The following is a 26,609-nucleotide window of genomic DNA, read 5'->3' as shown; positions in this document are numbered from 1 at the left end:
TAGGGTGGGCAGCTTTGAACCAGAAGTACTGCAGAATGTAAGCAGTAGAATATGTCTTCTTAAATCCAGAAAACAAAGGATTAGACATAATGATTGTTTAAAATTATGGCAACAGGAGGGGGATATGCAAAGAGAACAAATTTGCAAAACTGGTTCAAAACCTAGCGGGAATGAGAACACAAACACACCAGTGTCGACACAGGTCGAAGGGGAAGAGATGGCTACAGTCAATGGTATATCCGTAAATGATAGTAGTATGCAAAAACAATGTATTAACCCTAATTTTTGCAAGATGTATCCTGTTTTGAAGTCTTTTCAAGGTTATAGGTCACAGGAAGATGAAGGATCCAGCCAAATTCCAGCTCTCCTCCAAGCAGTCACTTTGCAGGAAACTCAGGTGGGGCCTGTCAAACCAGGTAGAGCAGTAACAATATTCCCCAATGAAAGAACTGGTGAGGTCACAGCTACCGGTAAGTGTGAGACAGTTCATTGCACAGAGACAACAACACCTCACAGTAAACAGATTAGGAACGGAATGGTAGAATTACACCCTGTCTTGGAAATAGTAACTCCCAATGGGGGAACCGAAAGTCAGGGAGTAATCCTCACCAGGAATAATGCAATGTATTGCCTGTGGCCCAGAAAAGAGCTGCGATCAATCATTTCAGAATTCCCCGACCCTCGGAAGCATTTAGCCAGATGTCAGAAATTTATCAGAGATCTGGGTAATGCGTATGAACCGACAAACACACACTGGTGGATAGTTTTGAAAGCGTGCCTACCCCCTAATATTGACACCCAAAAATGTATCACTGATTGTAGGTTAGTCGGATAGTCTTATGACTGACAAAAACAATCAGGAGAACTTAGAACGAATTAATTGACAACTAGAGTTGTGTTTCCCCATTAATGTTAAGTGGAGAAGAATTTTCTCCATAAAACAGAGGGAAAATGAAATGACATCTGAATATTTCCATCGGGCCCTGCAAATAATGGATAGATACATTGGGGTATCAGATACAGGGAACGATGTGAATTACAGGGAGGTGGCTGTCTCTGTGCTAATGAACGGACTCAATAAGACAGTAAGGGACAGGGTACAAACATCTTTGCCTAATTGGAAAGGGGTCACAGTAGCTTGTCTTAGAGAGTGCGCGATTGAACACCACAAGAATATTGTTAGGCGTAGAAAACAAAAGGAGGAGAGGCTGAGGATTGAAAGTATACAGGCTTTTACACCAAAGTCTCATCAGCCTAAACCCCAGACCCCTGCTGTTTGGAAAAGACCGAGAATATGTTACAGTTGTAAAAAGGAAGGGCATTTTGCCAGAGATTGTAGGTATAGTAGAACACATAGCCAATAAAAACCCCTAGACAGAGAAAACAAGCCACGTTATTAAACACATAGACGGGATCAAGGGACATATAGTAAGGAACCACAAGCCATATAGAAAACACAGATTTGGTTAATGGGAAGAACAGAATAAATGCAACTTTACCCTTTTGACAGAACTTACTGGGGTTAGAAGGAGGCCTCTAAACTTCTACTTCTCTCTATAACAGAAGTGACCTCTAAGTAACTTAACAGGAGTTTTGTTAGAGATGGTATACATATTGAGTGCTCCCGCCCAGGAAGCACAAAGTATGTTGGATACCCACGAAGACTAATGTTGCATTTTACTGTTTTAGATGCATGTCCATCACAGGTAGAGGAAATTATCTCAAAGATACCGGGTTCCCTATGAATTTAGAATGGACAGGACACTGGATTGATGGCTGGGATAGTCCCAGTAGAGATATAACACACATAGAATTTCTTTTAGGGGAGCAGACCGAGTAGAGAATCATTCCCCCGTAGTGCCCAATCCAGATGTCAAATTTTGTAAAATATTCTTTGCCTCTACAAACTTATCTGTTACTAAACTCTATGTGATTTGTCTTCAAAGTTTCCTCTTCATCTCTTACGTTCACTGACAGGATTATAGTTCAAACGCCACATGCCTATTCGGTCTTTAAGAGCGCTGCCCAAATCCAGTATATCTCACCAGCATAGGGACACCAGTATTTACGCAGTGTGCCTGGTCATGCACAAAGGGTGGAGAATGAGAATACTGGTGAAGGGAGACTGTGCATAGACACCGATATGCATGATGGTGTGACAGCCTGATGGTGAACGCAAATCTGACAAATTTTCTTTTTATTATTTCCCCTCTCTTTTCACTTTCCACAGACGGTTTACTTCACACAACTGATAATACACAACAGTTAAACACAATTGAAATGCAAGATTTGTGTTCATTACAGGAAAAGGCAGTCTGGAGGTCAAAGGGATATAGCCAGGAATCCTCAGGACTGTGGACAGGTGGACAAGGTAAGCCGGTGGCCCCCAGAGCATATTTTCCAAGCTTAGCTGAGGCGGCACACGGTCTGACGCATCTGGGTAAAGAGGGTATGTGTAAGCTGGTGAGAGCCTACTGGTGTGCGCCAGGATTCTCTTCTCATGCAGGTAAGAGAGCAATGACATGTTTTACTTGCTTGAGGAAGAATATTGGAAAGTCAATACCAACAGAGCCATCCCATATCCCTCCAACAGACGGTCCTTTTCAGGTAATACAAATCGATTTCATACAGTTACCACCCTGTAGGAATTTAAAATATGTGTTAGTTTGTATTGACGTATTTTCAAATTGGGTAGAAGCGTTCCCTGCTGCCACAAATACTGCTACGTTCACTGCAAAGAAAATTGTGCAGGAATTTGTGTGTAGATATGGTATCCCTAGAATAATTGAAAGTGATGGGGTACCCATTTTACAGGTGAAGTCTTTCAGGTCATGTGCAAACGGATGGGAATTAATAGCAAGCTACATACTCCGTACCGTCCACAGGCGAGTGCAAAGGTGGAGAGAGTGAATAGCACTATTAAGAACAAGCTGAGCAAATTAATGGTTGAAACTGGATTGTCGTGGCCAGAAGCTTTGCCACTAGTATTGTACAGCATCAGAACCACTCCCAGGTCTCCCCTTAACCTATCACCCTTTGAAATTCTTTTTGGTCGACAACCTCATGTAATGATAGACCCCCAGGATGATTTGAAATGTAATAATGAACTGACTGTGAAATATTTGGTTGGGATGAGCCAGCAGCTGAAAAATCAACAAAGACATTTAAAGCTGGTGATTCCTGACCTGCCGAACAGTAATTGTCATGACATTGAACCTGGGAATAATGTGATGTTTCAAAATTTCTTACGCTCAGGTTGCCTCATAGACAGGTGGGAAGGACCATATCAAGTCTTGTTAACCAGCACAACAGCATTGAAGGTCGCCGAAAGAGAGACGTGGATCCACTCGTCCCACTGCAAGAAGGTCGCAGACCCGGAGAGAACTCGTGACAAAGAGCAGAGTGTAGAGAATCTCGTATCACTGGAGTGTCTGTTCCGGGAAAGTTTAGAGGCAGGACTGTTGAAGGGCATCTGAGCACAGAGAGTAACAAGAGCTAGAACGGTTGTCGTACCACTTTCTTTTTTCACCTCCCCCTACATTTTTCCTTTCTTTTCTCCTTCTTATTTTCCTCCTTTCCCCTAACGAAATGGATCGATCACAAGAGACTGCGTTTCGGGTTCTGTTAGTAATTCTGGTTTTGATAAGGACAGTTTGTTTTGGTGAGGGTCCCAGAGAGGTCGAGCAGGGATCTGGAATGGGTTCTGATGGCAAGTACGAATTTGTAGGATCTCAGGATCAGCACATCATTTTGGTAAAGGCTGGCATCAGTAAGCGCTCTGGTAGTCAAGGAGCTCGGAGGAACTGTGAGGGGTTATTGTCTGAGGAATATTGCATTTGTAGGAATTGTGAGAATATAGTTGAGGATGGGTGAATCCAGGGATGTCAGTCCAACCTTAATATCGACATGGACCGGCATCCGTTGAGTGATTACCACTCACTAGTGGGTAAGGTCTTAAACCAGACAGAATGTTGGGTGTGCTCACAGGTACCTCAAGGTCAGAGCAAGTCAGGATTAGTACCATACCCTTTAGCAATAGATGAGGTACTCGAATTACGGGGTGGGAGACCGGTGGACAGGAAATTTAATATTTCTAGGCCACCTAGTTTGAAGCTCCACCAGTATCATGTAGATAGATCCTTACTATGTTTCAATATTTCCAATTACCAAAAATCGGGAAATTGGGAAGTGACGTGGAATAACCAGACAATGACCTTTTCACACAGAGCTGATAGGATACCCATAGACTCTGAACTTGTACGCCAAATAGCCAACAGTGGGAGGTATTTCCGGTATAGGTATACTCGTGGAAGCAAGACCATGTGGGCTGGAAAAGTATCGCCAGGGTATTGTGCTCATATCATCCAGCCCGATACTTGTACTGAGCAGATGGGAGAACTAGGGATGGGTTTCTTTACTTGGAAAGTTTGTAATATGGTGATATTATATTTTGTCCCCTATGTTCTCCCAGATGATGCCTATTTTATATGTGGGAGGAAGGCGTACAAGTGGCTTGCCCCGAGCTCAGAGGGATTGTGTTATATTGGGAGAGTACTGCCAGAGGTCATGACCATAACCCATGATAAGATGAAAGACGTTCACCGCAGTGCTCAGGCTCCTTATACTCATACTCACTATGAACACATTATCAAGAGACACCTCATAGATAGGACAGAGCACGCAGCCTCTGATTTGATCCACGAATCCACCGGGATTCAATTCCTTCTCGCATTAAACATCACCCGTACTGCCAGAGGAATTATAAATTATAGGTATATCCATGCGCTAGCGAACTTGATAGATAATATCACTGAGATGTATGACGACACCTTCAGGTATACGGGAAGGGAGTTACAAGCTTACAAGAAGGAACTGATTCAGCACAGGATGGTCCTAAATTATATCACAGCTGTGACAGGTGGGTACTGTGTTACTCTGGCAACTCAATATGGGGTGAAGTGCTGTACGTATATTACAAACAGCACTGATGACCCAACTGAGATTATCGATCAATAGATGGACGATATCTTACAGTTGAAGTGGGAGTCCAGGAGGAAACACAACCTTACCTTGGCGACTGTGAGTAATGAACTGACCGGCTGGGTCTCATGGTTGAACCCACGAAATTGGTTCTCAGGTTTAGGAGAGTGGGCTCAAAATGTTATTATGAGTGTAGGGAAGTTTCTCCTTTGTATCCTGGGAGTCGTCATAATTATTGGTTTGATATTTAGGTGTGTTCGAATTCTGATGCGGCGCAAGCACGGCACAAAGTTGATGACTCTAAGGAGCAAGGGCGTTGTTATAGCAGCAGATTTAATTTATGACCCATCCATAGAGACAGTGTTATGATAAGGATAGTAAATTAATTTCATGGCCTGTTTCTTTCACCCGCTTTTCTTTTGTTTCCCCCTCTGCTCAGATACATCCATCCGGAAAAGACATCTGCCCTACCCAAAATGTTTATGTGAATGTATTTTAGATATGTGTCTTATCTTCATCTCTGCAACCTCCAGTTAATAGCACACATAGTCGACAGGTGATATCCACATATACTAGCACTCACATATGTCTCCCCTCCGTGTATCATCAACTAAATGTGCACCCCATTTGTTGGAACAATCCGACAAGAGCTTGGTAGTGTTTGTTGGCCCATTTACAGACCCTTAGTACGGGATGAGAAGGATTTAATGTATACTTCGCAATACCTCGAAGCTTATTTAGAACATATATGGCACGATGATACATGCCCCTCAGACATGGATTCATACATACATGCTTTTTACTATCCCACTAGGTCATACATTTCCTACCTACCACTCTCTCCCGACCATCCAAACTTCTGTAGATATTGTATAGATATTTTTCTGTTTAGTGATTAGATAGTGGCAGTTATTGGTGACTGCCAAAGGGTGGACTGTCAAAGTCGAAAAATATTGCAGTACACACATCACGTACAAACTACACACAGATGGCCTCTGCGCATGTACTTGTTCTGTCGTGCGTGCACATATTCGCAATTTGCGTATGGTCGCTCCCGCGGCCCTGCGCATCAGCACGTGGTATGGGTATTTACGGTAGAGTTTGTGAACGCATAGAGAGCTATCAAAACACATTACATATTTAATCCAAATAGTGCACAATGTACACATAGTCCCCCTGCACCACATCAGAAAGTAACAGCAGTTAAAATGGTTTCAGAACAAAGGGATTCACCTTTACAGAATAGGAGGGGACAGAACAAGGTCATAAGGTGGTGTTTGGTATCCAGCTGTAGGGTATTTTAAGGGTAACATTCCGGTGTTGGTTTGAGGAAGATCGCATGTTCCTGCGGATAGTTATGTGCAGAAGCAGAATATAGATATAAACTGTATTTACTGTACATTATGTATGCGGCGGGAAGCCAGAGGAGACCACCCACAAGAGCAGTTGGAATGGACATCGCCCACCTATTCAAACCGACCTATGACCTCTCCTGTACTGTAAAAGTGCATCCCTGTGTCCAATGGACAAAGGGATTACAGTATCCATTGTATTGAGTTTTGGAGGAATTGTATAAAGAGAGCTTGCTGCAGGCCTGGAGAGACACAAGACTTACAAATTTATCTATCAGATGACCGAGGACCGGGCCGGGAAGCGCAAGCGAATCTACTCACGTATGTACCATTGAATGTAGCCATTTACTCTGTTATATTGTATTGTATTATTTGTATTGTAACCCCCTTTCAGCAATAATACGCTGTGGTTTCGGAACCCAGCGGTTTAATCACAATCTGGTGTCGTGTCTTCATTGCCCTGCTAGTGTTTAAAGTGTTTTTTGCATTACTGTAAAGGCTTAAAGTGTATCTCTGGGTGTGTGCGCACTGTGTGTACTTTGTACCCCCAGCGCGGCGTTTGTACGCAAAGTCCGTACAGTGATACGGGACTCCGTACGCAAACAGTGTACAAAGTACGTAGCGTGTGTACTAAGTTTAGCGGCCGCAGCGGCTCCATGGTAGAGTGTATTCTAAGTGTGTATAAGGTATAGCTTTCATTCCTGTGAGATAATCAGCATTATCACAACGAATGAGTAATGGGGGTGCTACTGGGGTGTTCGTGAAAGAGAACTTCTGCTGAAGCAATGATAAAGTAACTATTATTAATTATTAAGTTAGTAAAAAAGAATAAATATAATGGTGGTGTGGGATGTGGTGGGGGGTCAGGTCAGGGATCTCTGGGCGTGCTCAACTGACAATTTATACAAAATAGATATAAAGGGGGGGGCAACAGTGATAAGGGCATAAAATCAATGGATACATAAAGGGCGGTTAGTCACAGGGCATGATTATGGTGCTAGAGACAAACAGGGAGGATGAGGCTGGAGAGACGCCAGTGGGGATGAGGTTGGAGAGACACAGATAGATGGTGCTGAAGAGACACAGGAGGGGACAGTGCTGGAGTGATTCAGTGGTGATCATGCTGCCGAAATAAGGGGGAGCTGGAGAGATATAGGAAGGGAGGGGTGGCACTGGAGAGATGCAGGGAAGGATGTACTTGGAAAGACGCAGGGGGGGGATGGCGCTGGGGAGACACTGGGTGGGATTTCACTGGGAAGATGCAAAGAGGGAAGGCACTGGGGAGACGCAGCAAGGTATGGAAATGGACAGACATATGAATGGGTAGCACTGGATAAACAAAGGTACTGTAGAGATGTAGGGTGATGATGCTTGAGAGATGTAGGAGAATTGTGTCTCCAGGATGTTTGATCAGAGAAGTTCACATTTACCCTTCCCCAAAACTTCTATTACTATGTGTTATCTGCTTGAATGAAGATGACATATTTTTCCTACACGAATTGGTGTCATCTGTGGCACATGGTCTCCTATATGCATACTGAATACCATCTCGAGACACTGTCTGCCTAGGGAGCCCCAATTTCTTCAGAGGTTCCCTGATGCAAAGAAAACACCATATAGGTAGAAAAGACTTGGGAACCTCATAAAAAACCCTCAAAGGGGTGAAAAATAATTGAGGGACAATGATGGCATAGAACAATTTGTTTCTTTTTAAGTGAACTAACATTGTATTCTCATCTGGTGGCAGGGGTGTTAAAAAGCATCTAGAATGTTCTTCACACTATTATATCCCCTAAAGCTTCTGGGGGCTGAGCAGCCACGAGGCACCTGGCAATTAAGTTTCAATATTCCTATACACAGTAATGTGTTTACGTGTGCACATAGTTTTCATCTCCCACATATTGAGGTTTACACCTTGCTCTTGTACTTCCCTTATTTGTGTTGCTAATGTGTATTTCAGTATATGTATGGCTATACAGCTAAACAGCCAGTATTTGAAAGTTTTGAAAGACAACAATTATTTATTTGAACATCATCAATTCTAGCTGCATCGCTGGCAGTGGCAAAACCTCATTTCGGAGTAGATCCACCTAACAACGGGAGGGAGGTTACACCCAGGTGGAGGAGGAGGGGGGGGGGGACACACAGCATCAATGAGGTAAGTTCCACCACCTCTCCAGGATCACTTTAAGCCCTGGCTACAACGTTGATGAAGTAATAATAATAATAATAATAATAATAATTTTATTTATATAGCGCTCTTTCTCAAACAGGACTCAAGGCGATTTACAGATATCAAAAACAATGCACATTAACAGAGGATTTAAGTAATACAGCAATAGATCAGCAACACAGAAACAAAAGAGAACCTTAAGCACACAGAAAGCATAATCCATGATTGGTGTAGGCATTTTGGGTACTAACTTCCAAGGGTTGTGTATTCCACCTTCACAAGGGACCAGGTGCGGAAGCCATCTTGGGCGCACAGCGTAGGATTACCCAGGGTGGAATAGACTACCCCTAGAAGAGATGACACAAAATGGGGGTGATTTCAGAGTCCTACAGTTCAGAGTAGGGTTCCATCAAAACCACCAGGCCCATGTATTTTTCATCCCATCCACAAGTGTACCATATGGGGCAGCTATGTTGGGTGCACTTCAAAGGTTACACTGTGGGAGGTGAGCCATACAAGGGCCCAGTGCATATATGGGAAAACTGACACTTGTGTAGTAGTATGATGTACCCTATATGAAGGCGCAATGGCAGGGTATACAATCAGTGGAGGTAAACATTACAGGAAATGCATACGGTGGGGTGGAAGAGAGGGGGGAAAAACCAGGGGGGGGGGGGGCATAAAAAACATAGGAAATAGGGTAAGATTGTCATGAATGTCCACATACCACATGCAATCTTGACCTTTTGGCTAATAGCTTTTGGAATGTTTGACTGATCTGATAATCCAAGTTGACCTCTGCCATGTGTGGCCTGATTTATCAACGTTTGCCCAAACCGGACTGACTGCACACTGCAGAAAATCAGCCAGATTTCAGGATTATTGGTGAATTTGCCTGATAATTGTATAGTGTCTACCTAGGTTTGGTTATAAAAGTTGATTTTGGCCATACTGTAGCTATAAAATATACAGCACTAAAAAAAACCCATAGGCGAGTCAATTAAATTAGGAACAATGGGGACAGGTTGCTGTTGTCACAACGTCTAAATATGGCATGGCAGCTGAACCCCCCTCATAGCCCAATGTTGCCCTGAATTTGTAGATTTTTGTAAGAATCCCTATGACTTATAGACACACTTTTTCGTGCCTAATTGAACTGACCCCATATATTGTATATGGAAACAACTTTACTCTCTAATACTAAATAGAATGAGATCCTCTTTATTTGAAGCAGAGTAGGAGTAAATGTTTTATTAATGACCATAATCTGCAGTGGAAAAAAATAAACACCATCCACCAAGAACATACTACCAATCCCCAGATAGTATGCTCATATGAAAATGAAATATTTCCCCTGTTACTGTATGTTACTTCATGCCAAACATGTTTAATCGTTATGCTCTGAGTTCATCATACTATAGCCTCCAGTCACGCACATATACATCAATGTGCATACATTTCTCATATTTGTCATTGCTGGGTAAGTCCATGTTATAAATAAAACTGCCTTCAGCCATCTTCTTTATACTACTGATCCCTATAAATGCCGACAGATGCATTTCTTGCAGGAGTGTTATTAATTATGTGTAAAACCAACATGGTAATTAGGACATGTGATCACCCTTTGTAAGAAACAATTAAATATTCACAGGGATTGTCTCGGATGGTAAAAACATGTTGTACTTTCAGTGAGTTTAAAGGTACCGTATTATGAGTCATTTATATTCTTAAACACCAGTTCTTTTGTATTTAAGTTCATACAAGGCTAATAAGGTGATCCTCTATATGTGTCCCAGTGGTACCTATTGAAAGCAGATGTATTTGTGTCATGCAGACATCACACAGACATAAACTATCCTACGCATCCAAGTATGTCCACAAAAGAGAATTAAGACCTTTATCACTTTGCCTGTAATTGATTAATGTTGTTTTTCTTTCCTTTGCCTTACCCTGCTGGTGATCTCTGGGAGACATATTACTGTATATGTTTATACTGCTATCCTTCTATGATGTCTTGTGTCATCAAGCTATTAGCTTGGAGGACACAGCTGTGTGTGATCATGTTTTTTGTTATGGTACATGATGTGACATGGCCTAAGGGATGGAGGAACACTATCTGTGTGCTGAGAGCACAGGAAAAATAGATGAATGAATATCTCTAATAACAGTTCAGTATTGTTTTTCTGGTTTCTCTTAAAGAAGTCTTCTCTGTGTAAAGTTTAAAGGAGAATTCAAATAGCTCCGAACATTTTTCGGGTGTGAAAATTTCCAATTTGTTCACAATTCTTTTCCCTCTCCCTATTCAATTAAACCTTTGTCTTTGTTCCTAAAATTTTTTACATTTTCCGGGTGAAAACACATAGAATTTGCAATAAGTTAATGGACCTATGTGTTATACCGTTTGCGGATGCAAAAATGGGGCTGGTTAGGACTGATTGACTAAGTCAGCTGAAAAATATCCCAGATGACTGCAGGCTTCAGGGACAATTGAACAGCCCCAGGGGGGTCAATTAGCCATGGTAAATTACCGTGGCTAATTGAATTCCCCCTTAGAATACTAAAGGCCCATATAGACGGGAGAGATGTGTGCTGTGCGAACCGCTCAGCACACATCTCTCCCGCCGCTCAGCACAGCGTGATGTGTGCTGAGCGATGCGGGGGAGGACGGGGGGGCCGCTCATTTCACCCAGCAGGTGAAATGAGCGATGTGCTAGATTGAGCCTGCATACAGGCCAATCTAGCACTGGCGATAGCGATGTGCGGGGCCGCGCATCGCTATCGCTTAGGGGGGTACACACGAGTGATCTTTGCTTAAAATCTAAGCAATCTAGTCAGATTGCTTAGATTTTAAGCATGGATCTCTCCGTGAGTACCTCCCTTAAGAGTCTATTTATCACAGACATTGCAAATTGTTTTTTTCTTCAATTCACATTTAACATCTGTCTGAGGCAGCTGAGTATTGCTCAGCATTACTATGAGAGTGGTAAGGTGGTAAACTTACTGCTTCGTCATGCCAGTCTCGGATGGATGCCCATGTATGTACCCAGGTGGCAGCTTCATGAACAGAGTGCACAGACTAGGTCTTTCGGTTCAATGAAAAAAAAAAATATTGCTATAAATACCTAAAATATAAAAAAATTATTATTTAATGCTCCATTATTTACAATGAAAAAACAATTTCTTTAAACAATAAAGCATTTTTTTTCCTGTTCTCATCATCTGAGACTTTATACAGTAGTTTATGCATACAACTGGGATGGCAATGATCAGTACATTCTGCTGTGAAACACGCTTCGAGTAGGAATAGGGACACCTAAAATGAAGTTCCACTGGTAAAATGTGTGTTTTGATGAATGATGTGATTATTTTGCAGATCCATTTTGAAACTGTGGCTCATCTCCACTGCTCTATAAGTAAGACTCTTGTACAAGGGCATTTGCAAGGCTACAAATGTTCATGGAATAAGTTATGGTTCATATTTTTAAATAGCCTATCTTCTCAGTCATCATAGTTCTAATCCTTTCCTGATTTGCCTTAAAAGATCACTATACTTAAATTGCAAATTAGTAATAGTAGGTTTTATAGTTTTAAAAATGGTGTGTCTCCGTGGGCTACCAAATTATTCCTATACATTGTAAATGCATTTAGTTTAAGATGGCAAACTGCTGCCGGCCTCCAGTGCGCATCACGGGTCCTCCGGCTGCAGCTGCCACGAGACTGCCGGGGACAACTCCAGCGAGCACACCCGCCACACCCGTCGCAGCAGCGCCTCGTGACCGCACATGGGGAGAGGAGACTACCAATGTGCAAGAGGACAGACGGTGGCGCAGAGCGGAAAGCTGAAGCCGTCGCGTTCCCAAGGTAGCGGGCAGGGGGGACCACCTGTCTGAGTGGGTGAGCGGCCATTGTATCAGTTTAAGCAAAGTAGAGAAATGAAAAGGAGGAATGGAAAGCTATCAAGGAATAAGTAAAGGATAGATAGAAAGGAAAAAATAAAGAAATATAGAAAATTAGGGCAAAGAACTGCTAACATAAGAAACAACTTGTTACTCACAGGAGCAGCACGACCTTCTCAGGGAAAAATACGGAGAGAAAGAGGCAGATGAAACTCCGGCCTCACACAAAATGTCCACTAGCTCCTCCCTAACACTCCCATTATTCTAATTAAAATCCTGCTCCCTAAACCTATTAACTGTTTAATAACCTAACCAAACTGTGCAAGGCTCATACAATCCTACAACCTTGAAGTTTACAATCGCTTATTTGCACTCGCTCTTCATTTCATTTCCAACTCCCTACACCTACTAGCCATTACTGAAACTTGGATTACGCCCTCTGACACTACTTCTCCTGCTGCTCTCTCTGCTGGGGGCCTCACATTCACACACACACCCCGACCTGGGGGTCGCCATGGGGGTGGTGTTGGGGTCCTTTTACCTTCTAGTTACTCCTACCAACTCATACCACCAGAACCATCCCTTACATTCTCTACATTTGAGGTCCATGCCATACGCCTTTTCCAACCAGTCCATCTTAGAGTAGCTGTCATTTACCGCCCCCCTTGCACTGCTTCCAAATTCATCGACAACTTTGCTTCCTGGCTTCCTCACTTCCTCTCTTCTGACATTCCCTCCATTATCCTAGGCGATTTCACCATCCCTATTGACATCCCCACACAATCCCCTGCCTCAAAACTCCTTAACCTTACCTCTTCACTTGGTCTCTCCCAGTGGACCTCCTCACCCTCCCATGTGAATGGGAGCTCACTGGATCTGGTCTTCACTCACCGCTGTGATATTTCTGATTTCTCCAGTTCCCCATTTCCCCTCTCTGACCACCACCTGCTCTCATTTAACCTATCTCTCTTGACTTCCCCATCTCTACCTCCTAAGGCTACCATCACTAAGTGTAACATTGAAGCTATTGACACCACATTCCTTTCCTCCCTGTTTGACTCACTTATTCTCTCTCTCTCATGCCCTGAACAAGCCACTTCCACATACAATGCATCCCTTACTTCTACTCTTGACTCTGTTGCTCCACCAACCACTATTCACCCTCGCAAATTAACACCTCAACGCTGGTACACCAAATGCACCAGATATCTGCAAAAATGCTCACATACTGCTGAGCGACACTGGAGGAAATCACGCTCTAAGGCAGACTTCCTCCATTTCAAACTTATGCTCTCATCCTTCAGTGCTGCCCTTTCTCTTGCTAAACAGTCATACTTCAAGAACCTCATCTCCTCCCAGTCTTCCAACCCCCGGCGCCTCTTTGCCACTCTCAACTCACTCCTCTGCCCACCTCCACCTCGTCTCCCTTCCTCACTCTCTGCTCTTGACTTTGCCACTTACTTCACATCCAAAATTGACTCCAAACGTCAGGACATCACATCACACTAGACCATCAGTAACCAGCCTTCTCCCATCCCTTACCAACCCTCCCCATCCCTCGCACCTACTCTGACATCTTTCTCCCATGCATCTGGAGAGGAAGTCATGGCCCTCATTCGTTCTTGTCCCCTCACCACCTCCCCACTTGACCCTATCCCCTCCCACCTCCTCCGCTACCTCTCTTCTTCTGCTTGTTCCCATCTTTCCCACCTTCTCAATCTCTCCCTCTCATCAGGCACTGTCCCCTCTGTCTTCAAGCATGCACTCATCTCTCCTGTTCTTAAAAAATCTACCCTTGATCCAAACACTCTCTCCAACTACCAACCCATCTCTCTCCTCCCTTTTGCCTCCAAACTCCTTGAGCATATTGTCTACAACCGCCTTACTTCCTTTCTTTCCTCACACTCACTGCTTGACCCATTCCAGTCTGGCTTCCGTCCTCTCCACTCCACTGAAAATGCCCTTACAAAAGTTTGCAATGACCTCCATGCTGCTAAACCTAAGGGACACTACTCTCTACTTATTCTACTTGATCTCTCTGCTGCTTTTGACACTGTGGACAATCCTCTGCTACTGTAAATCCTTCACTCCATTGGTCTGCGTGACACTACCCTCTCTTGGCTGTCCTCCTACCTTACTGACCGTTCCTTCTCTATCTCCTCTCATGACTCCACCTCCCCCTCACTTCCACTAACTGTAGGGGTACCCCAAGGTTCTGTCCTTGGTCCTCTTCTCTCTATATACGTCCTCACTAGGTAAGCTCATTAGTTCTTTTGGTTTCCAATATCATCTCTATGCTGATGACACCCAAATCTATCTTTCATCTCCAGACCTCTCCCCTGCTCTCCTCACTCGTATCTCCAACTGTCTCTCTGCTATCTCTTCCTGGATGTCCCAGCGCTTTCTTAAACTTAACACGTCTAAGACCGAGCTGATCATCTTTCCTCCCTCCCGCATAACCTCACCTCCTACAATCTCATTATCTATTGATGGCACTACTATCTCCTCTAGCCCCCAAGTGGGCTGTCTTGGAGTAATCCTTGACTCCTCCCTCTCCTTCAAACCACACATTCAGCACCTCTCACAACCCTGCCGTTTTCATCTAAAAAATATTTCCAAAATCAGACCCTTTCTGACCCAGGATGCTACTAAGACTTTTATTCACTCACTGGTCATCTCCAGACTGGACTACTGTAATCTCCTCCTGACTGACATTCCTGACAAATACCTCTCTCCACTCCAATCTATCCTCAATGCTGCTGCCTGGCTCATTTTCCTCACCAAACGCACTACGTCCACCTCTCCTCTCTTACTAGACCTTCACTGGCTCCCCTTCCCTTTCAGAATCCATTTCAAGCTTCTCACACTCGCTTACAAAGCCCTCGCCCACTCCTCTCCCATCTACATCTCTGACCTTATCTCCCTTTACACTCCCACCCATCCTCTTCGCTCTGCTAATGCACGCCGACTCTCCTGCCTGCGGATTACTTCCTCCCACTCCTACCTCCAAGATTTTTCACGTGCTGCACCACTTCTCTGGAATTCCCTACCTCTCCCCCTCAGACTCTCCACCTCTCTACAAAACTTCAAACGGGCTCTCAAAACCCACTTCTTCACCAAACCCAGCCAAATCTCATCCTAACCCTCTGTTCTACGTCCTCTATGTACCCCATCTGTGTCACCCCTGTCTGTCTACCCCTCCCCTTTAGAATGTAAGCTCTCACGAGCAGGGCCCTCTTCCCTCATGTGCTTATCCTTTCTTACTTTAATAATCTTCAACTGCACCAAATCAAGCAGTCTTCTGCCACCTGATACTTATTCCAGTGTCATCTGCTGATGTAACTGTTTATTTACCCTGTACTTGTCCTATACTGTCATCAACTGTAAGTTGCTGTTTTCCTGTTTGATTATTTGTTTATGTACTCTGTAATTGGGTGCTGCGGAACCCTTGTGGCGCCATATAAATAAAGGATAATAATAATAATAATAATGGCAAAAACTAGCAAAACTAAAAAGAGTGTTCTGTGCGGAACCCAGTGTTTTAATTTTGATTCTAAGTCATCATCATGTTTTGGTTTTGGCAAAACCACCCTCAAATGTTTTAGTTCGGATTCGGATTTTGGTTCGGTTTAAAATCGATTAAAAATAAAATTCGATATTCATTGATAAGAATCTATTTAAAAAAAAACCACAGCTAAATTCATGTAATTTTTGCAATCCAAAACCTGAAATTTGGATTTAAAATCCAAATTCCGAAACACAGTAAAATTCTAACTGGGACTAATTTCAGATTGGATCTCCTCTGGGAATCCAGACTGGGTTTTGGTTTGGTTTGAATCCACAAAATTCAGGTGGATCGGATTTCTGGAGAACTGAACCGCACAGCTCTAATTATTATCAAGTGGATTTTACTATGAAAACCTCCCTCCGCACAGAATCCTACTTTTTTTCTTTCTATTTTTGACTTTTCATATACAAAGCTCGATTTGCCTGAAACTACATTTCAGTCATATGGCAGAGGAATGTTGTCTATATTATTTTTGTTCACCCTCTTATATATTGAAGTGTATCAGTGAAAGCACTGTGCTGCAAGGCCAACTCACAATTTCTCACAAATACACATAATTGCAAATATCTCAGACATATAGTATATAAAACTAGTTACATACTATTCAAATATCACTGACAATGTAATAAAATTTACTTTCATTAAATTTGCCTATTAAATTAATTTTAGGAGATGTTTTAGTGAGCACTGATAAACTTACAGAGTAACACAGTTTTCTGTTGGATTTATAGGGCTCTACTGGTCTTTGGGAGAATTTGCACCAGCTTCGATTTCATTGCATAAACTTTTGACCTCCTAGTCCTGCCTGTGACCCCACACTTTATTGTTGTAATATTTTCTCTAAACCTCAGCAACTCTGCGCATTGCTATTACATTTTCACGGTGCACCAATAAGCCTGGAGTGACAACTCCCACGTCTACGCAGCACTAGGGAAAGGTTCCATTGGCAGACACCACCTGTACAAGGCCGTGTCAAAGGAGGAAATCCAGTCAGATGCAGTTGTGAAATGTTACTCTTTAAACAAAATAAATAACAAAACGTATTTACTTTACATATCCAAATGCATGTTTCAAATCATCTGAAAGTCATAGACACCAAAGAATGTACCAAAACCGCAATGAAAAGAGGAGTGGAGGGTGAAAAAAAGGCTTATACAAATGTCCTCATCCCGGGAAAGAAAAGAAATATATATATTTTCTCTGGACCATTTTAAAGAGTCGACATCCTGTGTTAGAGTTCTCTAATCATCACCAGCACAATTTACAATCAGAACACACAGAGAGCCAGTTCAAACCAGCTCATCTGTTGATTTTGGCTGGGACGGTTGCAGCTGCCACAGGAGACATCGGTGACTCGGCTGAGAGCCTAAGAAGGAGGGTGGGATTGGGAAGCTAACCCGGACGAAGCATGAACACACAGGCCTGCTTCATTTCAACACACGGCACTCAGGGGCTTTTTCTTTCTCCCCCCTCCTTTTTCTTTTAATAGTCATTTCATTTTACTACCGCTCTCTGAATTTTTTCCCCCCCTGTAACCTGAAATGAAATAAGGACCTCTCATGAGCCACTGCACTCCTGGCAAAAAGAATTGTAATATCTGCTTCCAAATTCTGTCCCGTCAGAATGTGCTTCTGATTAGGTGGCTTAATTACAGCTGTGAAAACAATGTTGATTTAGTCCTCGCATTTCCAGAGCATGTCAGTCGTTATTAGCTAGCCTTGGAGGGCAGCCATTAGTTTCATACTGCACCGTCCTTATGTCTGATAACTTTATGTTATTTGCGTTCTTAGTAGTAAAGACAAGCTGTCAGAAGCACCACCAAACTATAGTGACTCTGCTGACACATGTTTTGCCTGTCACAATAAATAAATAATAAAACATAAAATGAAAGAGGACTGAAACAGGATTCATAAAATTTGACTGACACACAGTTTAATTTTAATTTCTCTAACTCAATTTCAAACTGTATCCTGCATGTTGGTTTTAGCGCCCTCTCTTTATAGCAGTGAAATTTTCTTGACAGTTTCATTGGCTGTCAGGAAATATTTGCCATTTACTTGCAACCTGGGGAAATAATGGAATGGTTATTTATGTATTCTTGTACATATGTTTTAAAACTTCCTATTTCCTTGTACAAGCAAAATACCCTGTTTAGTGGGAAATGGAATGCAATAACTCATTAGTATGCAGGATTTTGTTTATAATTAACTGAACCTGAGCATGTCACATTGTAAGTATTTAGATAATAAAGTAAGAGGCTCACCATATTTTTCGGTATATTACCCTTATAATAATTTCTTAAAGCAACATTTACTGTAGCATAACTTTTTGTAGCATGTTTGTAGTCATTTGATTTTTGATAAACATATTCCTAATACACCCCTAAAAAATGCTTGTAAGTAATTATGAGCGTTCTACTTTAATAAATACCCTGTGCAGGCATGGAACAGGAGGACTGCTTCACTTAGCATGTTCCTGGATGCAGCCTGTGGAAAAGGAAAACTATAATGGTGTTTAAAAAAATATAAAAGTATTGCAGATTGGAAGTAAAACTAATAGTGTATGTGGCTTGTTTGGGTATATAGTGCACATATAGTACTTATATATTTTTGACATCCCTATTCTTTGCTCCTCCACAGAGTTTTTTTGTGTTAAGTTACGTTTTTGTCTGATCGCACCATCCAACGCTTTTTGGGTGACAGTGGAAGAAAAGATAGGAGAACTTCACATAGAACACTCCAGACTGGAATTTGCTAAAATGTATTTTTTTGGCAAGTAACTTTAGCTCTATGTTCACGGATGAAGAAAATGAGCTGTAAAAGAGAATACCATCATACTTACTGTGAAACATGGAGGAGACTTGGTTATGTTTTGGGACTGCTTTGCTACATTTAGAACAGGGGGGCAGAAGTATTAAGCCTGGAGAAGGGAAAAAAAGTGATAAAGCAGTGATAAGTGCAAGGTGATAACGCACCAGCCAATCAGCTCATATCATTTTTAAAATCTGTAATGATTGGCTGGTGGGTTATCACCTTGCGCTTATCACATCTTTATCCCTTCTCCAGGCTTAATATCTCTGCCCCAGGGTGCCTTGAATCTGTGAAGGGCACAATGAATTATCAGGACTAGCAAGGCATTTTGGAGTGAACATACTGCGCAATGTCAGAAAGTTCTGTCTCAATTTCAGGTTGTGGGCCCTCCAACAGGATAATGACCCAAAACACACAACTACTGTAAGATCATCCAAGAATGGATGAAACAGAACATTGGAAAATTCTGAAGTGGCCTTCTATGATCCTTCATCTGTATCCAGGGTTGGACTGGCCCACAGGGGAAAAGGGGAAACCACCGGTGGGCCCACCTGCTCCTTTAGGGATTGGGTTCCAGGCTGTATCCTAGTGCACTTTAATTATACATTATACATATGTAACCTTATACTGCACAGGACTATGGGGCAGATGTATTAACCTGGAGAAGGCATAAGGAAGTGATAAACCAGTGATATGTGCAAGGTGATAAAGGCACCAGCCAATCAGATCCTAACTGTTAATTTACATACTGGAGCTGATTGGCTGGTGCCTTTATTCACCTTGCACATATTACTGGTTTATCACTTCCTTATGCCTTCTCCAGGTTAATACATCTGCCCCAATGTTCCCAGCCCATGTACTCTCTTATGGTTAGGTGGGCCTCTGTGGTGGTTGGCCCATGCAATCTGGAGAAACATGCAATCTGGAGAAACCTGGAACAGCTGGAACATCGTGTTCAGGAAGACTGGGCCAAACTACCTTGTGACAGGTGTAGAGGTCCCATTGAGAGCTACAGAAATCACTTGATTGCAGTTATTGCCTCTAAAAATTGTGCCATAAAATATTAGGTTAAGGGTCCCATCATTTTTGTCATGCCATTCTCAAAAATCGACTGTAAAGTGATTTTATTAAACATGGAATAAACAATGCTGGATGACAATTAATTTTGGGAGTCATTCCGACCTGATTGCACGCTGACGTTTTTCACAGCGCAGCGATCAGGTCACTACTGCGCATACATATGCACTGCAGTGCGCAGGCAAGTTGTACGGGTAGAAAGCGGATCATTGCTAGGCGATGGATTTAACAAAGAATCCATTCGCACAGCTGATTGCAAGAAGATTAACAGGAAGAAGGCGTTTATGGGTGTCAACTGACCGTTTTCAGGAAATGGTTGGAAAAACGCAGGCGTGTCCAAGCGTTTGCAGGACGGGTGTCTGACGTCAATTCTGGGACCGGACAGGCTGAAGTGATCGCAGCGGCTGAGTAAGTTCAGGCCTACTCAGAAACTGCAGAAACTATTTTTGTAGTGCTTGGCTGCACAGGCATTCGCACACTTGCGAAGCTAAAATACACTCCCCAGTAGGCGGCAAGTGTTATTCATGGCTGCAAAAGTAGCTAGCGAGCGATCAACTCAGAATGACTCCCTTTGTCACTTTCAAGTTGTTTCAGTGAAAAACATGGGTTCTTCTTTTTTCATGGAAGGGTACCTACATATTTGTTTGTTCACGTCTGTATATATGTATGCACATACACACACAGTATTTTTATTGAAACAGTTGTTCATTATATAAGTACTTTTAGGTTGATATTGAAGTTGTTTCATTTGTACTATCATTCTGGATAGTTTACATTTCTTCACTCTAGAAGCTATACTATAGTTAATAAGGGGTCTATTCATGAAGCAGTGAAAAGTATGGAGAAGTGAGCCAGTGGAGAAGTTGCCCAATCAGCTGCTACATTTAATTTTATAGAATGCATTTTATAAATGTTACCTCAACACTGATTGGTTGAAATGAGCAACATCTCCACTGGCTCACTTCTCCACTCTTTTTACTGCTTCATGAATAGACCCCCAAATTACCACATCCTACAGAGTTCCATGGAAAATATCTGTGTTATTAAGCTGCTAATGAATACTCATCTAGGGGTTTGTGTGCTGCACTTTAAAGTGTGTGGTTGTTGGGTAGGATTTTGGTAATTCTCTTTCTAGAGATAGGTCAGCTTTATGGCCACAGGGCCTAATTCAGGTTGGATCACAAATGCAGGAAGGGGGTGGTATGCCGTCCAAAATCCCCACTCGGGTGGTGGTCCACGCCACCACCCGAGGGGGAGGGGTAGGTATAACCCTGTCACCACCAGGCCTGAAGCGTTGCAAGCACAGCGAGCTCGCGAGGGAACACGCTACGCTCACCGCCGGCTGTCGGGATTCCGACAGCCGGGATATCATACTGATCCTACCTCCAAAGTCACCATCTCAATACTATAGATTACCTTTGGGATGTAGTGAAACAGGAGATTCAGAGCATGATTGTGCAGCCAACATATCACCAGCAACTCTGTGATGCTATCATGTTAACATGGGCTAAAGTCTGTAAAGAATGTTTTTAGCAAGTTGTTGAATCCATACCACAAAGAACTCAGGATGTTCTTTATGCAAAAGGGGGTCCTATGCAGTTCTAGAAATGTGACCCTAACAATGTGTCCACTAAGCATATTAGTTAAGGTACTGTATACTATTGCCTTAGTATTTGTACATTTAAATAACTAATGGCAAGCGGACAAAATATATATTTTTGCATTAGACAGTGCCTGATAAAAGACATACAATTCGACATAGCGAGCAAATATATGGGCTTTTTTTTTTAATAACAGTTGATCATTTGAGCTTTTAAACAGCTATATGTATAACATTGGAGCAAGAAATGGATAGAAAAACACAAAGGTATAAAAATCTACTGGACTCCAACAGCTTCATGGCTAACCAAGTACGATGTAAAGTAACAAATAAGTAGGCAATTATGCTTTTAACCGAGTATGTCCAGAAAAGAAAAGATGTACCGTTTAATATTAACTTAGGCAGTGGCCTGTGCAATGATAGATCACAACTAAGGGCCTAATGCAGACCTGACCGTAGCCGTGCAAAATTTTGCATGGCTATGATCAGTTTCACAGACATGCGTAGGGACGCCCAGCACAGGGCTAGTCGGCCCCGCATGTCAGGCCCTACCACCCCCCACGCCCCCACCCGCACAGGTACAAAAGCATTGCATGGCAGCGATGCTTTTGTACCTGGCGAGTAGCTCCCTAACTGCGCAGCTTCTGTGCACTGGCAGGAAGCTACCCACCGCGTCAGGGGGGTCGCAGCGACTGCGTGTAACGTCATGCAGCTGCCACGGCTCACCCCCCAATGGCCGGACATGCCTCCGTTTGTCCAGACCACGCCACGCCAACGGTGTTATAATGCCGTTGGCACGCCCCCGACCGCCCCGCGACCGCCTCCTCCTGTCAATTAGGCAGATGCGATCGCAGCCAGTGAGATGTTGATAGCATGTCACTGGGCACCCAGGGTGCGCACGGGCAGTGCGGCCGCTGCGCATGCGCACTCCACAAAGTAATTCAGACTGCGATCGCTGCCGCTGCAGCGATGCAGTCTGAATTACCCCCCCCAATTCCTTATTAGAAATAATAGTATCCACATACACTCCCCCCTAGAACACTCTAGGTAACATGGAGCTGGAGATGTAAGTTGTTTGTATAAGGGTATAGATATGTGATGCATGCTGATTGGCTTCTTTACTTCCAGTGCACGGTGACTGTCGCGATTCTCCAGCTCGAGTGATTTATTATGCCTGAGCTACATCCAGTGTAGCTCAGGCATAATAAGGGGCCCATACTTAGAGGTGTGGCCAGCATACAAAGGGGGTGTGGTCAGTCTCCACAGAGGCTTGAAATACACATTAGACTTGTGCAGTGTAATGCAACATATCTACCATGTATAATACAAGTGCACAGTCTGGAATCTGAACCCTAGAGGAAGGAGTGGGCACTCAGGCAGTGGGGCCTACCGGTGGTTTCACCTGTACCCCTGTGGGCCAATCCGACCCTGGCTACATCTCCACCTACTGTTAGTAAATCTTATTTTCTATTGGCTGTTACGCATGCAGCCATTTTTACATGAAAATGGGTTACCACCTCAGAATTTTTTTCCCTGTATCCAGCTGTCAAAAATGTAAAGTAAGGTGGCTGGGGGCCCCACAGGTGAGTTGGCCCATTTGTAATCTTCCCAGTAACCTCTATGGGCAATCCATCCCTGTGTGTAAGTCTAACACAGGATTTTCCCTCCATAGCATCAACCAACAGCTGGAAAATACAGTAGGTAAGCAACTTTGAGGGACCACTCTTTTGGCCCATTACATTTATTCAATGGTACATAAAAGTAAAAAAACTCCAAATAGCATCTTCAACCTACGTTCATTTGTTTTATTTTTTAAAGGCAGGGAGAAACGCTCAGTTTTTAATATCATCATATGAAAAATCTGTGTGATATATGATTATCCCAAGACAGACCTTGATCCTTGATTAAAAGTCTGTGAGTTGTAGTATACGTCTGCATTGTGGACTTTTTCGATTAATCCTTTTTTTTATCACAGTCTTGAATTGTAGCTCATTGAAAAGTCAGTCATATTGCGCCTCACTAGTACACGCCTCAGAGCCCTCCAGTGATCATTTGCAATGTGAGGAAATCCCCTGTCTTTACATTGGAGTAGATTTAACAAAACTGGATGTATATAAGTATACGCCGCAAAATTCTGCACCACCCATAAAGGCACTCAGCTGTTACTGTTCTAAAAAATAAAGCCCTTATATTGCAGCAGTGGCACCTATGGCACTGAGCGCACGCAATTATGCCTGCACTGCAGCTTATGATGCCACCTTCAGTCTCTACAGTGACACAGTCATTACAATCTCAGCTATACTTTTACCCCACATACGCAAACACATATGTGAAAGAGCAAGATTTTCAACTTTACACTGTTCATAACTTTTAACATTTTTATTCCATTTTGAAATTTAGCATCGCCAAGAGACTGTTCTCTGTTGACATGCCAAATTTTAGCCCAATATCTCTGACCAATTTTAAGTTGTAGACCCTCAAAATAATGACCCCTTCACATAATTCTCCAGGTAAAATGTTATTTTTTAGACTTTATCTTAGAATGACTTTACATGCCACATCTATGCACATATGTGTTAATTAAAGGCATGAAACGTAAACTAAAATATATGCACTAGAGAACGTTTACACGGGCAACAGTGACATGCGGTGAGGTGAGGTAGGTCACCACTAGTCCCTGATGGGCAAGGTTTTGTTATACAGCAATATTAGCTATGACATATTGGATAGGGAGAGATTAGTAAGAACAGTGTAAGCCTGGCTATGTCATTGTACTGCCCTAAAGGGTCATTAGGTCCAAGGCTTTAGCAGACTGCTGTGGATCACATTGTTATACTTGTCTGGCACTCCCACATGCTGTTTATTTAGCTTTATGTGGCTTTTAATAAAGCTTCTCTTCAGTATTCTCCAATACAAATACTGTGTCTCTATTTTACTAGTTGGATACTGATGAAATTGGTTTTGGTTATGTAGAACATTCCAGTGGCCTCCAATAGGGTTTAAAATAAAAAAGAAACAGCATATATAAGTGTGTGTAAATAATTGTTTCATGTTGTTGAATTAGCTTCACATACCATAGTTCATACAAGCCTAAGGAGGCTGAGAAGTGTACTTTTTCTTTAGTACATATTATTTTTATTTAGCCATCTTTATTAATTATTGATATAAGTACAACCATGATGGCACTTGTAGTGCCACAGTTTTGTAATTTCATTGGTGCTTATATCATGAAGTATTTCATTAATATGTCCCCAATTAACATAAAAATAGATTTGTATGCATCATTTTAAATTTTATTTTTAAACATTATTGCCCCCAATAATAAAATACAGGTATTTTAATAATTAAGGCTCATCAATATTTAAGTTATTTTTGGGGCCTCCTAATAATTGACAAAATAATATATATGTTTATTGTGGCTCTATATTATTGCCTTTACATCGTTATTACATCTTATGGCTTTGAGGCCAAAGTTGCTGGAATCTTGATGCAAATTCCTATTGACTTCAAACTAGTCAGAAAACCGCAACCTATTACATCTGTCCTCTTGTGTTGATCAAGGCTGCTGGATAACATTAACTTTAAATTGACATTTAATATTGACAGGGCTGGATTAAGGTCCACATGGGCCTGGGGCCACAAATTATTAAGGGCCTATTGTGAGAAGTTGAGGAGGTGTGGCTAATGTTGTGTGAGTTTGGCCAGTGACATATGGGCATGTACACTCCCTACACTATAAGCCCCAATGTCTCCCAAACTACATAAAAGTAGAAACACAGCATCACTTTGTGAGGAAACTAAAAATATAATTTTAATTCTTAACATTTATCAGAATTAGAATCAGCTTTATTGGCCAAGTACACTTGTGTATACTAGGAATTTCTCTTCGGTTTGCTACTAACAGCTAAGTAGGTAACAGATAAGCAGGTGGGGGGGAGGGCAAATAAAGTCATACAGATACAGTAGGTATACCGTAGGGACACAAGTGAGTTACAAGTACGTCTAGTCATTCAATGTTCAGGAGGCGGACTGCTTGGGGAAAGAAACTTTTTAGGCTTCTGGTGGACCCGGCGGGTACGGCCCTGTAATGCCTGCCTGAAGGAAGCAAGTTAAACATGCTGTGGCTGGGGTGTAGCTGGTCCTTTACTATTAGAGATGAGCGGGTTCAGTTCCCTGAGAACCGAACCCCCCGAACTTCACTACCCGAGCCCGTCCGAGCCCGGCTCGGGTTTTCCCACCTGACTTGGAAACCATAATGAGGCAAAACGTCATCATCCTGCTGTCAGATTCTCGCGGGTTTTGGATTCCATATAAGGAGCCGCGCGTCGCCGAAATTTTCAATCTGGCATTGGAGAGTGTAGCAAGAGGTCGTGTCTCCGTTCTCAGTGTCTGTGTGGAAGGGAAAGTGGGTTCGCGATTCCAGTGCTGTCTTGTACTGCATTAGTACAGTGATAGTGTCTTGTGCTGCATCAGTCCAGTCACAGTGGTGGTGTCCTCTACTGCCATATGTCCAGTGCTGCTGTATAAGTCCAGTCCAGTGGTGCTGTGTGTGCTGCATCAGTCCAGTGGTGGTGTGTTGTGCTGCATCAGTCCAGTCATAGTGGTGGTGTCCTCTGCTGCCATATGTCCAGTGCTGCTGTATAAGTCCAGTTGTACTGCCGTATATGTCCAGTGACACTGCCGTATATGTCTAGTGGTACTGCCGTATAAATCCAGTGATACTGCCGTATATGTCCAGTGGTACTACCATATAATTCAAGTGATACTACCATATATGTCCAGTGGTACTGGTTTATAAATTCAGTCCAGTGATACTGCCATATAAGTTCAGTGGTACTGCCGTATATGTCCAGTGGAACTGCCGTATATGTCCAGTGGTACTGCCATATAAATCCAGTGGTACAGGCGTATAAATCCAGTCCAGTGATACTGCAGTATAAGTCCAGTGATACTGCCGTTTATGTCCAGTGGTACTGCTGTATAAGTCCAGTGATACTGTCATATAAATCCAGTCCAGTGGTACTGCTGTATAAGTCCAGTGGTACTGCCGTATAATTCCAGTGATACTGCCATATAAATCCAGTCCAGTGGTACTGCCATATAAATCCAGTGGTACTGCCGTATAATTCCAGTTATACTGCCATATAAATCCA

General features: G+C 42.7%; 1 long non-coding RNA gene across 1 annotated transcript in view; it reads right to left on the bottom strand.

Annotated features, from left to right (window-relative positions):
- The window catches only part of LOC134921537 (uncharacterized), an 87,283-nt gene that overhangs the window by 19,397 nt on the left and 41,277 nt on the right, over nt 1-26,609 (bottom strand). Inside the window, exon 2 of the long non-coding RNA XR_010177483.1 lies at nt 11,507-11,627. This is a non-coding gene — a long non-coding RNA (uncharacterized LOC134921537). The remainder of the gene's footprint in view (nt 1-11,506; nt 11,628-26,609) is intronic.

This window comes from Pseudophryne corroboree, chromosome 1 (assembly GCF_028390025.1).
Source record: "Pseudophryne corroboree isolate aPseCor3 chromosome 1, aPseCor3.hap2, whole genome shotgun sequence".
NCBI lineage: Eukaryota > Metazoa > Chordata > Amphibia > Anura > Myobatrachidae > Pseudophryne > Pseudophryne corroboree.
This window is presented reverse-complemented; position numbering and strand designations above follow the sequence as displayed.